Source organism: Acipenser ruthenus, chromosome 42, assembly GCF_902713425.1.
Source record: "Acipenser ruthenus chromosome 42, fAciRut3.2 maternal haplotype, whole genome shotgun sequence".
Taxonomy (NCBI): domain Eukaryota; kingdom Metazoa; phylum Chordata; class Actinopteri; order Acipenseriformes; family Acipenseridae; genus Acipenser; species Acipenser ruthenus.
In genome coordinates, this window is record NC_081230.1 from 3,764,713 (window position 1) to 3,779,048 (window position 14,336).

Genomic DNA, 14,336 nt, shown 5'->3' on the forward strand with positions numbered 1-14,336 from the left:
AGCATTTCCAGGACTCTGCGGGCCTTGAGATTTCCTCAGGAGGAGAAGATGGATTAATTTGCCTCAGTAGCTGTAATGCACAATATCATCAGTATAAAGAAATTAACATGTTATATATAGTTGTTTCTCTTACTCCTGGCTCAGGCTCAGTGTCTGAACGGGTCTGCGGAACGAGGAATATACTAATTGAAAATACAAACTGTTCAGTTCGTTTTGGTAAATCATCTAATATGGACCACAAAGGGAACTGTGATACCGGGGATAGATTAATTAACAAGACTTTCAATTTTAACCCTTTGCAGTCCATTTATTAAGTGCGCGTCAGGCACTTCAGGTCCAATTTATTTTCACACGCGCAGTTAATTTTAGACGCGCTGTTTAAAATGTATTTTTTCCACAGTCAAATGGGTTTAAATGGCCCTGCATATCAACAAAGCACTCACTAGGCATCTCCAGCCCCACCAAACCCTTTCGTTCGCTATCGCTTTCATCTATGTAAGAAATAAATAATAATAAAAATAATAGTCATACATACCGATCTCCAGATCACTCGTTTTATCACCAAACTCCACAATATTACGATCAAAGTCACTATTTTATTCCTATAACATCTGAAAAAAGCTCTGCAAATGTCCATGATAGTCTCTGTGTGCTGACGCACTTAGCCAGCTTGTTTACATGACCGCCCCGTTATCTGATACCGGGGCCATATGTATGACTATTCATGAGATACGCCTTTTTTTCCGACTTGTCTCAGCTCCTGTCGCTACCACTCGGCAATTGAATGGTTTTCTCGGCTTTTTCCGGAGAAAAAACGACTAGAAACCCGTTTTTTGCGTTGCTATAATGATGTCGGACCCAGTCCGACAAAGGACCTGAGAGGAATAATTGCAATGTCGGACCCAGTCCGACAATGGACCGCAAAGGGTTAACATCGTAAACGAGCTGTTTGTAGCGCATATAACTTTTCCAGTAAATACAATTTGAATTCAGGTACCCCCGCGCCGATGCCGGAGTTGGTATATTATATATAACCGGACGCTGTGACTGAAGGCAAGAGCGCCAATGCAGCGAGTTTTTCGCCGATATATAATCTGTGTTTTGTGCACCGATATTGTTATTTCTCGTCCTCTTCTTCAGAACGAGATGTTCAAACATTACCAGCATACACCTGATAATGTTTTTAGAAGTATATTAGGTTAATTCACGTTGTGCGCCGTTGTCACACACAGATCCAAAATGGCGTAGGCATGGACGCAGTTTCATAGATTTCTCTTCGCTAGTCTCACAAGGTTCAGTGTGTATTTTTGGTAAATACAGCACAGGGTAGCAGAAAGGTCATTCCACGAATAAACTCCCAGGCAGTAACCTCTGCTATTTCTACCACATGCTTTTATTTAGTTTCTCTTAAACTGTATTATTGTATCCTATTCTTTATACAGGAGTTCTTCATCGATGCACGAGCCAAGTGATCCACCACCAAGAGTAGTCTTTGTGTTTTGGGGTCAGCCTCGGCCGCTCCAACGCCAGCCCGCGCTGGGTCACCGACAGGGCCGGGAAAACAGTCAAAAACCAAGCGAGCAGAGTTTTGTCAAGCGGTTTGGGGCAGGCGCTCGGAGGGGAAGATCCGCTGAGGACCTTCCACAGAGAGCAGGCAGGCGAAACTTGCTCCACGGCGACCCGCGCGCACCGTCCGCAAGCGGAGGGTGCACGGGAAGCCACCGAGTCATTAGACCTTACGCCCAGAGGCGACAGGTACCTGGACCGGGGGTTTCGAGGGGACGGTGACCGAGCCTGAGCCGCCGGACCACCGCGGGAGAGGGGATCGGGAGGCCGCCGCGCCTGCGGTTTGCAATCCCAAGACCACTGCCGAACCCTCGAAAGGAACGCGACAGGTCGAAGGGCACTGCTGCGAGACGGTTGGCGTGCGAGAGCAACGAGAGAGGGGCCCATCTCGCCGTTTCGCGGCCGGATCAAGGTAAGGGCCGACGCGAGGAAGAGGGCTACGGAGAGACGCCCTCCACCACCACCACCCCGTGCCGCTGCGCCGTAGCGCAGGGCAAAGGGCGACCCGGGACGACTGGCCGCGAGCCGGGCACGGAAGGCTCCGAAGAGCCCCCGTTCTCCTGCTCGCGCCCCACCCGCCCACAGGCCGATGGCGCAGGATGAAAGACCCGCTCGGGCGCGGCGCGCACCCTGGGTGGGGCCGACTGTTAATGATCCTTCCGCAGGTTCACCTACGGAAACCTTGTTATGACTTTTACTTCCTCTAGATAGTCAAGTTCGATCATCTTCTTGGCGCTCCGCCAGGGACGCGCGAGCGACCCCGGGAGGGCCGATCCAAGGACCTCACTAAACCATCCAATCGGTAGTAGCGACGGGCGGTGTGTACAAAGGGCAGGGACTTAATCAACGCGAGCTTATGACCTGCACTTACTGGGAATTCCTTGTTCATGGGAAAGAATTTCAATCCCCGATCCCTAGCACGCATGGGGTTCAACGGGTTACCCACGCCTGTCGGCGAAGGGTAGACACACGCTGATCCATTCAGTGTAGCGCGCGTGCAGCCCCGGACATCTAAGGGCATCACAGACCTGTTATTGCTCCATCTCGTGTGGCTGAGAGCCACCAGTCCCTCTAAGAAGTTGGCACCAACAGCAAGGGGTCGCATAACTAGTTAGCATGTCGAAGTCTCATTCGTTATCGGAATTAACCAGACAAATCGCTCCACCAACTAAGAACGGCCATGCACCACCACCCACAGAATAGAGAAAGAGCTCTTGATCTGTCAATCGTTCCCGTGTCCGGGCCGGGTGAGGTTCCCCGTGTTGAGTCAAATTAAGCCGCAGGCTCCACTCCTGGTGGTGCCTTCCCGTCAATTCCTTTAAGTTTCAGCTCTGCAACAATACTCCCCCTCGGAACCCAAAGACTTTGGTTTCCCGGAGGCTGCTCGGCGGGTCATGGGAATAACGCCGCCAGATCGCCAGTTGGCATCGTTTATGGTCGGAACTACGACGGTATCTGATCGACTTCGAACCTCCGACTTTCGTTCTTGATTAATGAAAACATTCTTGGCAAATGCTTTTGCTTTCGCCCGTCTTGCACCGGTCCAAGATATTTACCTCTAGTGGCACAATACGAATGCCCCCGGCCGTCCCTCTTAACCCTTTGCGGTCCTATGTCGGACCTGGTCTGCCATTTCAATTATTCCTATCAGGTCCATATGTGTATCATTATAGAAACGCAAAAAAGGGTTTTAGTCGTTTTTTCTCTGGAGAAAGTCGAGAAAACCATTCAATGGCCGAGTGGGAACGACAGGAGCCGAGATAAGTTGAAAAAAAAGGCATATCTCATGAATAGTCATACATGGCCCTGGTATCAGATAAAGGGGCGGTCGTAAGTAAACAAGCTGGCTGCCTGTGAATCAGCACACAGAGAACACGGACATTTGCAGAGCTTTTTTGAGATGTTATAGTAATAAAATAATGACTTGGAACACATTATTGAGGAGTTTGGTGATAAGACAAGTGATCAGGAGATGATTGATCGGTATGTACAACTATTATTATTATTATTATTATTATTATTATTATTATTTACAGACGTGCTCAAATGTGTTGGTACCTCTCCACAAAAAACGAAGAATGCACAATTTTCTCTGAAATAACTTGAAACTGACAAAAGTAATTGGCATCCACCATTGTTTATTCCATATTTAATAGAAATCAGACTTTGCTTTTGATTTTTTAATAAAACAAACGAACATGGCATGGACAAAAATGATGGGACCGCTAACCTAATATTTTGTTGCACAACCTTTAGAGGCAATCACTGCAATCAAACGTATACTGTAGCTCTCAATGAGACTTCTGCACCTGTTAACAGATAGTTTGGCCCACTCTTCCTGAGCAAACTGCTCCAGCTGTCTCAGGTTTGATGGGTGCCTTCTCCAGACTGCAAGTTTCAGCTCTTTCCATAGATGTTCGATATTCAGATCAGGACTCATAGAAGGCCACTTCAGAATAGTCCAATGTTTTGTTCTTATCCATTCTTGGGTGCTTTTAGCTGTGTGTTTTGGGTCATTATCCTGTTGGAGGACCCATGACCTGTGACTGAGACAGAGCTTTCTGACACTGGGCAGTACATTTCACTCCAGAATGCCTTGATAGTCTTGAGATTTCATTGTGCCCTGCACAGATTCAAGGCACCCTGTGCCAGGCGCAGCAAAGCAGCCCCAAAACATAACTGAGCCTCCTCCATGTTTCACTGTAGGTATGGTGTTCTTTTCTTTGAAAGCTTCATTTTTTCGTCTGTGAACATAGAGCTGATGTGACTTGCCAAAAAGCTCCAGTTTTGACTCATCTGTCCAAAGGACATTCTCCCAGAATTGTGGCTTGTCAATATGCATTTTAGCAAATTCCAGTCTGGCTTTTTTTATGTTTTTCTTTCAAAAGTGGAGTCCTCCTGGGTCTTCTTCCATGGAGCCCACTTTCGCTCAAAAAGCGAATGATGGTGCGATCAGAAACTGACGTACCTTCACCTTGGAATTCAGCTTGTATCTCTTTGGCAGTTATCCTTGGTTCTTTTTCTACCATTTGCACTATCCTTCTGTTCACTCTGGGGTCGATTTTCCTCTTGCGGCCGCACCCAGGGAGGTTGGCTACAGTTCCATGGACCTTAAACTTTTTAATAATATTTGCAACTGTTGTCACAGGAACATCAAGCCGCTTGGAGATGGTCTTGTAGCCTTTACCTTTACCATGCTTGTCTATTATTTTCTTTCTGATCTCCTCTGACAACTCTCTCCTTTGCTTTCTCTGGTCCATGTTCAGTGTGGTGCACACAATGATACCAAACAGCACAGTGACTATTTTTCTCTATTTAAATAGGCTGAATGACTGATTACAAGATTGGAGACATGTGTGATACTAATTAAAGAAACTAATTAGTTTGAAATATCACTAAAATCCAATTATTTATTATCTTTTCTAAGAGGTACCAACTAATGTGTCCAGGCCATTTTAGAATATCTTTGTAGAATAAGCAATAATTCATCTCTTTTCACAGCTTCATTGCTTTATTCTATGACATACCAAAGGCATGTAAGTATACATGATAAAATAGCTTTTAATTTCATCACTTTTAAGGAGGAATGAAGCATTATTTCAATGAGCTGTAAGGGTACCAACAAATTTGAGCACGTCTGTACATAAACTAATAAATACCCTTCAACGGAGTGCTCCATTATCGTATCTCAGTATCCCCGCTTCATATGGTGTTCAATATTGTCTAAAGAGATTTTTCGCTAGTGTCATCTGTCATTTGGTAATTTTAAAACTAATTGAATGAAATAAATAACACATGCCTCGACTACAGGCATGTTTTCAATGTAGTTGGAAAGTAGTATAAGGTCGTTAATTCTGTGGATTTTATAAGCAACGTTCTGTGTTTTCGTTGATCTGCGCTGTATGCTGTGGCTCGAGCCTGACTTTTTATAAAAAGTCGACCACGAAGGGACTCGAACCCTCAATCTTCTGATTCAAAGTCAGACGCCTTATCCATTAGGCCACACGGTCTTTCGTGCTTACCATGTGATGCGGTCAATTGGTTTTTCATTACCAAGCATTGCACTGTACACTATGGTTTGCATGTCCATCACCCTGGTAATAAGCTTCAGATATGAATCCATTTTGATCTGTACAGCACACATCACATTTTAGTCTACAGAAACATGTGCAGTGATTTAAATGATCATATCTCAGTATCCCTGCTTGATCCGGTGTTCAATATTGTCTAAAGAGATTTTTATTTTTTAGCCAGTGTCGTCTGTCATTTGGTAATTTAAAAAATAACTTTATGAAATAAATAACACATGCCTCGACTACAGGCATGTTTTCAATGTAGTTGGAAAGTAGTATAAGGTCGTTAATTCTGTGGATTTTATAAGCAACGTTCTGTGTTTTCGTTGATCTGCGCTGTATGCTGTGGCTCGAGCCTGACTTTTTATAAAAAGTCGACCACGAAGGGACTCGAACCCTCAATCTTCTGATTCGAAGTCAGACGCCTTATCCATTAGGCCACGCGGTCTTTCATGCGTGTCATCTGATACTTAACTCTACAATGAGTGTGTCCTGTTTCATCATCGGAATTTCAACAATACAAATGAATGTGTTCATTTGTTTTATGTTCTATTAATTTCTGTAGGATACTTTATGCCAAATAAAAATATCAATAAATAAATACATACATACATAAATAGATACATCATTGAATAAATACAGACGTGCTCAAATTTGTTGGTACCCTCCACAAAAAACAAAGAATGCACAAATTTTTAATGTTGTTGAAGCTGACACCCTGGGATCCTTCAAGAAGCTGCTTGATGAGATTCTGGGATCAATAAGCTACTAACAACCAAACGAGCAAGATGGGCTGAATGGCCTCCTCTCGTTTGTAAACTTTCTTATGTTCTTATGTTCTTATGTTTTTAATTTTCTCTGAAATAACTTGAAACTGACAAAAGTAATTGGCATCCACCATTGTTTATTCCATATTTAATAGAAATCAGACTTTGCTTTTGATTTTTTATTCAACATAATATTGTAAATAATAAAACAAATGAGCATGGCATGGACAAAAATGATGGGACCGCTAACCTAATATTTTGTTGCACAACCTTTAGAGGCAATCACTGCAATCAAACGTTTTCTGTAGCTCTCAATGAGACTTCTGCACCTGTTAACAGATAGTTTGGCCCACTCTTCCTGAGCAAACTGCTCCAGCTGTCTCAGGTTTGATGGGTGCCTTCTCCAGACTGCAAGTTTCAGCTCTTTCCATAGATGTTCGATAGGATTCAGATCAGGACTCATAGAAGGCCACTTCAGAATAGTCCAATGTTTTGTCCTTATCCATTCTTGGGTGCTTTTAGCTGTGTGTTTTGGGTCATTATCCTGTTGGAGGACCCATGACCTGCGACTGAGACAGAGCTTTCTGACACTGGGCAGTACGTTTCGCTCCAGAATGCCTCGATAGTCTTGAGATTTCATTGTGCCCTGCACAGTTTCAAGGCACCCTGTGCCAGGCGCAGCAAAGCAGCCCCAAAACATAACCGAGCCTACTCCATGTTTCACTGTAGGTATGGTGTTCTTTTCTTTGAAAGTTTCATTTTTTCGTCTGTGAAAATAGAGCTGATGTGACTTGCCAAAAAGCTCCAGTTTTGACTCATCTGTCCAAAGGACATTCTACCAGAAGGTTTGTAGCTTGTCAATATGCATTTTAGCAAATTCCAGTCTGGCTTTTTTATGTTTTTCTTTCAAAAGTGGAGTCCTCCTGGGTCTTTTTCCATGGAGCCCACTTTCGCTCAAAAAGCGACGGATGGTGCGATCAGAAACTGACGTACCTTCACCTTGGAGTTCAGCTTGTATCTCTTTGGCAGTTATCCTTGGTTCTTTTTCTACCATTTGCACTATCCTTCTGTTCACTTTGGGGTCGATTTTCCTCTTGCGGCCGCACCCAGGGAGGTTGGCTACAGTTCCATGGACCTTAAACTTTTTAATAATATTTGCAACTGTTGTCACAGGAACATCAAGCCGCTTGGAGATGGTCTTGTAGCCTTTACCTTTACCATGCTTGTCTATTATTTTCTTTCTGATCTCCTCCGACAACTCTCTCCTTTGCTTTCTCTGGTCCATGTTCAGTGTGGTGCACACAATGATACCAAACAGCACAGTGACTACTTTTCTCCATTTAAATAGGCTGAATGACTGATTACAAGATTGGAGACATGTGTGATACTAATTAAAGAAACTAATTCGTTTGAAATATCACTATAATCCAATTATTTATTATCTTTTCTAAGAGGTACCAACAAATGTGTCCAGGCCATTTTAGAATATCTTTGTAGAATAAGCAATAATTCATCTCTTTTCACAGCTTCATTGCTTTATTCTATGACATACCAAAGGCATGTAAGTATACATGATAAAATAGCTTTTAATTTCATCACTTTTAAGGAGGAATGAAGCATTATTTCAATGAGCTGTAAGGGTACCAACAAATTTGAGCACGTCTGTACATAAACTAATAAATACCCTTCAACGGAGTGCTCCATTATCGTATCTCAGTATCCCCGCTTCATATGGTGTTCAATATTGTCTAAAGAGATTTTTCGCTAGTGTCATCTGTCATTTGGTAATTTTAAAACTAATTGAATGAAATAAATAACACATGCCTCGACTACAGGCATGTTTTCAATGTAGTTGGAAAGTAGTATAAGGTCGTTAATTCTGTGGATTTTATAAGCAACGTTCTGTGTTTTCGTTGATCTGCGCTGTATGCTGTGGCTCGAGCCTGACTTTTTATAAAAAGTCGACCACGAAGGGACTCGAACCCTCAATCTTCTGATTCAAAGTCAGACGCCTTATCCATTAGGCCACACGGTCTTTCGTGCTTACCATGTGATGCGGTCAATTGGTTTTTCATTACCAAGCATTGCACTGTACACTATCTATGGTTTGCATGTCCATCACCCTGGTAATAAGCTTCAGATATGAATCCATTTTGATCTGTACAGCACACATCACATTTTAGTCTACAGAAACATGTGCAGTGATTTAAATGATCATATCTCAGTATCCCTGCTTGATCCGGTGTTCAATATTGTCTAAAGAGATTTTTATTTTTTAGCCAGTGTCGTCTGTCATTTGGTAATTTAAAAAATAACTTTATGAAATAAATAACACATGCCTCGACTACAGGCATGTTTTCAATGTAGTTGGAAAGTAGTATAAGGTCGTTAATTCTGTGGATTTTATAAGCAACGTTCTGTGTTTTCGTTGATCTGCGCTGTATGCTGTGGCTCGAGCCTGACTTTTTATAAAAAGTCGACCACGAAGGGACTCGAACCCTCAATCTTCTGATTCGAAGTCAGACGCCTTATCCATTAGGCCACGCGGTCTTTCATGCGTGTCATCTGATACTTAACTCTACAATGAGTGTGTCCTGTTTCATCATCGGAATTTCAACAATACAAATGAATGTGTTCATTTGTTTTATGTTCTATTAATTTCTGTAGGATACTTTATGCCAAATAAAAATATCAATAAATAAATACATACATACATAAATAGATACATCATTGAATAAATACAGACGTGCTCAAATTTGTTGGTACCCTCCACAAAAAACAAAGAATGCACAAATTTTTAATGTTGTTGAAGCTGACACCCTGGGATCCTTCAAGAAGCTGCTTGATGAGATTCTGGGATCAATAAGCTACTAACAACCAAACGAGCAAGATGGGCTGAATGGCCTCCTCTCGTTTGTAAACTTTCTTATGTTCTTATGTTCTTATGTTTTTAATTTTCTCTGAAATAACTTGAAACTGACAAAAGTAATTGGCATCCACCATTGTTTATTCCATATTTAATAGAAATCAGACTTTGCTTTTGATTTTTTATTCAACATAATATTGTAAATAATAAAACAAATGAGCATGGCATGGACAAAAATGATGGGACCGCTAACCTAATATTTTGTTGCACAACCTTTAGAGGCAATCACTGCAATCAAACGTTTTCTGTAGCTCTCAATGAGACTTCTGCACCTGTTAACAGATAGTTTGGCCCACTCTTCCTGAGCAAACTGCTCCAGCTGTCTCAGGTTTGATGGGTGCCTTCTCCAGACTGCAAGTTTCAGCTCTTTCCATAGATGTTCGATAGGATTCAGATCAGGACTCATAGAAGGCCACTTCAGAATAGTCCAATGTTTTGTCCTTATCCATTCTTGGGTGCTTTTAGCTGTGTGTTTTGGGTCATTATCCTGTTGGAGGACCCATGACCTGCGACTGAGACAGAGCTTTCTGACACTGGGCAGTACGTTTCGCTCCAGAATGCCTCGATAGTCTTGAGATTTCATTGTGCCCTGCACAGTTTCAAGGCACCCTGTGCCAGGCGCAGCAAAGCAGCCCCAAAACATAACCGAGCCTACTCCATGTTTCACTGTAGGTATGGTGTTCTTTTCTTTGAAAGTTTCATTTTTTCGTCTGTGAAAATAGAGCTGATGTGACTTGCCAAAAAGCTCCAGTTTTGACTCATCTGTCCAAAGGACATTCTACCAGAAGGTTTGTAGCTTGTCAATATGCATTTTAGCAAATTCCAGTCTGGCTTTTTTATGTTTTTCTTTCAAAAGTGGAGTCCTCCTGGGTCTTTTTCCATGGAGCCCACTTTCGCTCAAAAAGCGACGGATGGTGCGATCAGAAACTGACGTACCTTCACCTTGGAGTTCAGCTTGTATCTCTTTGGCAGTTATCCTTGGTTCTTTTTCTACCATTTGCACTATCCTTCTGTTCACTTTGGGGTCGATTTTCCTCTTGCGGCCGCACCCAGGGAGGTTGGCTACAGTTCCATGGACCTTAAACTTTTTAATAATATTTGCAACTGTTGTCACAGGAACATCAAGCCGCTTGGAGATGGTCTTGTAGCCTTTACCTTTACCATGCTTGTCTATTATTTTCTTTCTGATCTCCTCCGACAACTCTCTCCTTTGCTTTCTCTGGTCCATGTTCAGTGTGGTGCACACAATGATACCAAACAGCACAGTGACTACTTTTCTCCATTTAAATAGGCTGAATGACTGATTACAAGATTGGAGACATGTGTGATACTAATTAAAGAAACTAATTAGTTTGAAATATCACTATAATCCAATTATTTATTATCTTTTCTAAGAGGTACCAACAAATGTGTCCAGGCCATTTTAGAATATCTTTGTAGAATAAGCATTAATTCATCTCTTTTCACAGCTTCTTTGCTTTATTCTATGACATACCAAAGGCATGTAAGTATACATGATAAAATAGCTTTTAATTTCATCACTTTTCAGGATGAATGAAGCATTATTTCAATGAGCTGTAAGGGTACCAACAAATTTGAGCACGTCTGTACATAAACTAATAAATACCCTTCAACGGAGTGCTCCATTATCGTATCTCAGTATCCCCGCTTCATATGGTGTTCAATATTGTCTAAAGAGATTTTTCGCTAGTGTCATCTGTCATTTGGTAATTTTAAAACTAATTGAATGAAATAAATAACACATACCTCGACTACAGGCATGTTTTCAATGTAGTTGGAAAGTAGTATAAGGTCGTCAATTCTGTGGATTTTATAAGCAACGTTCTGTGTTTTCGTTGATCTGCGCTGTATGCTGTTGCTCGAGCCTGACTTTTTATAAAAAGTCGACCACGAAGGGACTCGAACCCTCAATCTTCTGATTCAAAGTCAGACGCCTTATCCATTAGGCCACACGGTCTGTTTTCACATACGTTGATTACACTGTGTAAATTTTTTTTTTTGGGGGGGGTTCCTGGGTAGTACGTGTTATTTCCTAATTGCTTATGCCTCAAAAGTATAGAAAATGGCTATTATTCCCGACAAACTTTGCTTTTGTGACCAGGACAGTGATATTTTGAAATTTACCTATATCCAATGAGAAAACGGGCGAATTTGTGTCTTTTCGTTCACATAAAGTCAGAAAAAACAACATATGAATCCAAATTAACATGTATTTATACTAAAGTAATACAAAAATGACTACAAAAGATTTAGAAGTGAGTATTTTTTCGAGATTTACGATTATACTGTAAATCACTTTCACGAATCAGCCCCCAATTGTAGTCTCCCATCATGTCTAAAGGGCTATAATAGGACTGGAAAACACCACATAAATATTAAGAATAAAGAGAGAAAAAGTTCAAATTTAATATTAAAAATTAACAAATGATAATAACTATTCAATTAACAAAAAACAATACTCAAGCAATAGCCCTAGCTCCAGCAGTTCTATCAATCCTAACCCTAGCTCCAGCAGTTACACTAACCCTAACCCTAACCCCAGCTCCAGCAGTTACACCAACCCTAACCCTGACCGTCCAGCAACTGGTGTTTCCATATCTCTCAATATTCCAGCAAAATGAGAATTAACACAAGGATAATATCCAGTTCAGTATGTAGAGCAATGTAGAACTTATCAAGCCTGGACAACAAGTAGACAATGATATAACAGTAATTCAAAATGTTGTGAGAGTGGGGGAACTTGGTCAGCAGTGGCAATTCTCCCCCATTCTCACTGCAAACTTAAGCATTTACTTAAATTCTGGGTCTTGTCATGTAGCTCAAAGGTGATTCTGGTCATGTAGCACAATTCTAACTATGGTCATGTAGTTTAATTCTGGGTCTCGTCATGTAGCTCAGTTCTAACTATGGTCATGTAGCTTAATTCTGTCTCTGGTCATGCATCTCAATGGTGACTCTGGTCATGTAGCTCAATGGTGACTGGTTATTTAGCACTATTGTGTTTCTGGTCATGTAACTCAATGGTGACTGGTTATATAGCACTATTGTGTCTCTGGTCATGTAACTCAATGGTGACCCAGGGAAGAGCACTTATTCTTGGATCCCTCATGCACGTCTCAATTTCCACACTCGGTTCTTCCATAATTTTCGATTTTCCATTGAAATCCTCCAGAATATTTGCAAGGAGAATGGCCAGAATATTAGGAACAGCAAACAGGGCTATACCAGGACTGACAAAAATTACAAAATTGTTAAGACTAAAGAGAGAAAAAGTACATATTTAATATTAAATATAAATAATGTAAAATATCTCTTCAATGAACAAAAATGCAACACACATGATAGTAACAAGGTTCTTAACAACACAGGAATAACAGAATTGTTTGATTTGGTTGTTTCACTAAATTTAAAGGGATTTTCTCTACAATGGTAAAAATAGCTAATTTTGTCAAAAAGTATAAAATTGAAAAGTAATAACGTAAAATGCATTAAATGATCTCCCTAAACATTATGCTAACTTCAAATTACATTGCAATAGTCAAAAGGGTCTGGAAACCAATACCAACCCATGGGTGTGCCACTGGTGGCACAGAGTCATCCTCAACAGAGATCCTTCTATTTTCAGGTATCCCCATTTCAGCCAGGACGATGTTATTAATGGACGGCCATTTCCCTCTTGCTCCCATTGGAAATCCAAAGAACTTGATCTCAGTGGAATTGGATGGATTCTGAATCTGCCTATTGAGTACTGAGTAGTACTGTACTTTCTCTTTGGCAGCATTTTCCAGGGTGTCGGCAGCACATTCAAATCTTACTGTGACATCTATGACCAGAGATCTTGTTGATTTTGTGAATGTAAGGTCTGGCTCCTCAGTTCTCCTTCTGTATTCCTTAGGTTAGCCTCCTTATACACTTTCCATCCCAAGGCTGATGCTTCATCTGCTAGTATGTTGCAGATCTTGTTGTGGTGGGCGATCCTGGCCCCCTGGACAGATGGACATTGCCCCAGGATATGCGAGCAAGATTCCAGACTAGCTGAACATTTCCTACAATATGACTGTGCGCCCATCCGGCCTCTGTTCAAGGATTCCCTGGTAGGGTACACATTAGCTCTGAGTTGCATTGCGGCTATGAAATGTTTTTGTTGGACTCTGTGTTGATTCCGTAACCAGTTGTTGCTAATGGGGTCGTTCCAGAACAGTAGTATACCCATACCTTGCACCGGGAGTCCGCACCATGTCAGGAATTCGTCCTGTCTCCATCTAGTGGGCAAAAGATATTTGGGCTTTTGTGCGGTTGTTCCTTGCACCCCGTCACCTGCAAGGGGTTCAGCCAACCTTGTTGGGTTTCGCAGGTTCGGGGTACTTTCCACTGCCCCCCTGCTCCTGTCCACAACTTCTGCAGTTTCTCTTGGGCCTCTTCTGTCGTTGCCAAGCTGTGGATCACCCTGTCGCTGGAGTCGGCAATTCGCTGCAACCTTCTAATCTGTATCGAAGGTATTAAGCTCGCCAATCTTAAAACACCCAACCCTCCATCTCTAATCCTCGAGTAGCACTTCTTGGCTTGTGCGACCAGTCCGGAAAGACTACAGAAGGACTCCAGGATAACCAGGTTTTTCTCCATTCCATCCCACGACTCACTCACCAGGATCAGATCATCCGCAAATGCCAGTGATGCCAATCTGTTCCCATTGATTGTATATCCTTGGCCCATTGATTCAAGGGCATTGATCAACGGATCCATTGCCAAATTGAACAGTAGCGGTGACATCGGATCCCCTTGCTTCACGCCGATCTTCATCTCAATTGGCAGAGACTTATTCCCTTCCAGTTCAATTGAAGTGGTGCATTTCTGATAAGAGCTCTTGATGATCCTGATGACGTGTTCATCCACCTTCTTCTGCCGTAGCACCCACATGATATGTTCATGCGAGACCGAGTCGAATGCTTCTCTATATCCACGAATACTACTGCCAGTTGGTTA

General features: G+C 42.0%; 5 non-coding genes across 5 annotated transcripts; all 5 read right to left on the bottom strand.

The window, feature by feature from the left end:
• Positions 1 to 5,503: 5,503 nt before the first annotated feature.
• Positions 5,504 to 5,576, bottom strand: trnaq-uug (transfer RNA glutamine (anticodon UUG)). Its single transcript has one exon. It is a non-coding gene; the product is annotated as a tRNA-Gln (tRNA).
• Positions 5,577 to 6,014: 438 nt separating this feature from the next.
• trnar-ucg (transfer RNA arginine (anticodon UCG)) lies at positions 6,015 to 6,087 on the bottom strand. Its single transcript has one exon. It is a non-coding gene; the product is annotated as a tRNA-Arg (tRNA).
• Positions 6,088 to 8,368: 2,281 nt separating this feature from the next.
• On the bottom strand, positions 8,369 to 8,441 carry trnar-ucg (transfer RNA arginine (anticodon UCG)). Its single transcript has one exon. It is a non-coding gene; the product is annotated as a tRNA-Gln (tRNA).
• A 442-nt stretch (positions 8,442 to 8,883) lies between these two features.
• trnar-ucg (transfer RNA arginine (anticodon UCG)) lies at positions 8,884 to 8,956 on the bottom strand. Its single transcript has one exon. It is a non-coding gene; the product is annotated as a tRNA-Arg (tRNA).
• A 2,281-nt stretch (positions 8,957 to 11,237) lies between these two features.
• Positions 11,238 to 11,310, bottom strand: trnaq-uug (transfer RNA glutamine (anticodon UUG)). Its single transcript has one exon. It is a non-coding gene; the product is annotated as a tRNA-Gln (tRNA).
• Positions 11,311 to 14,336: the final 3,026 nt, after the last annotated feature.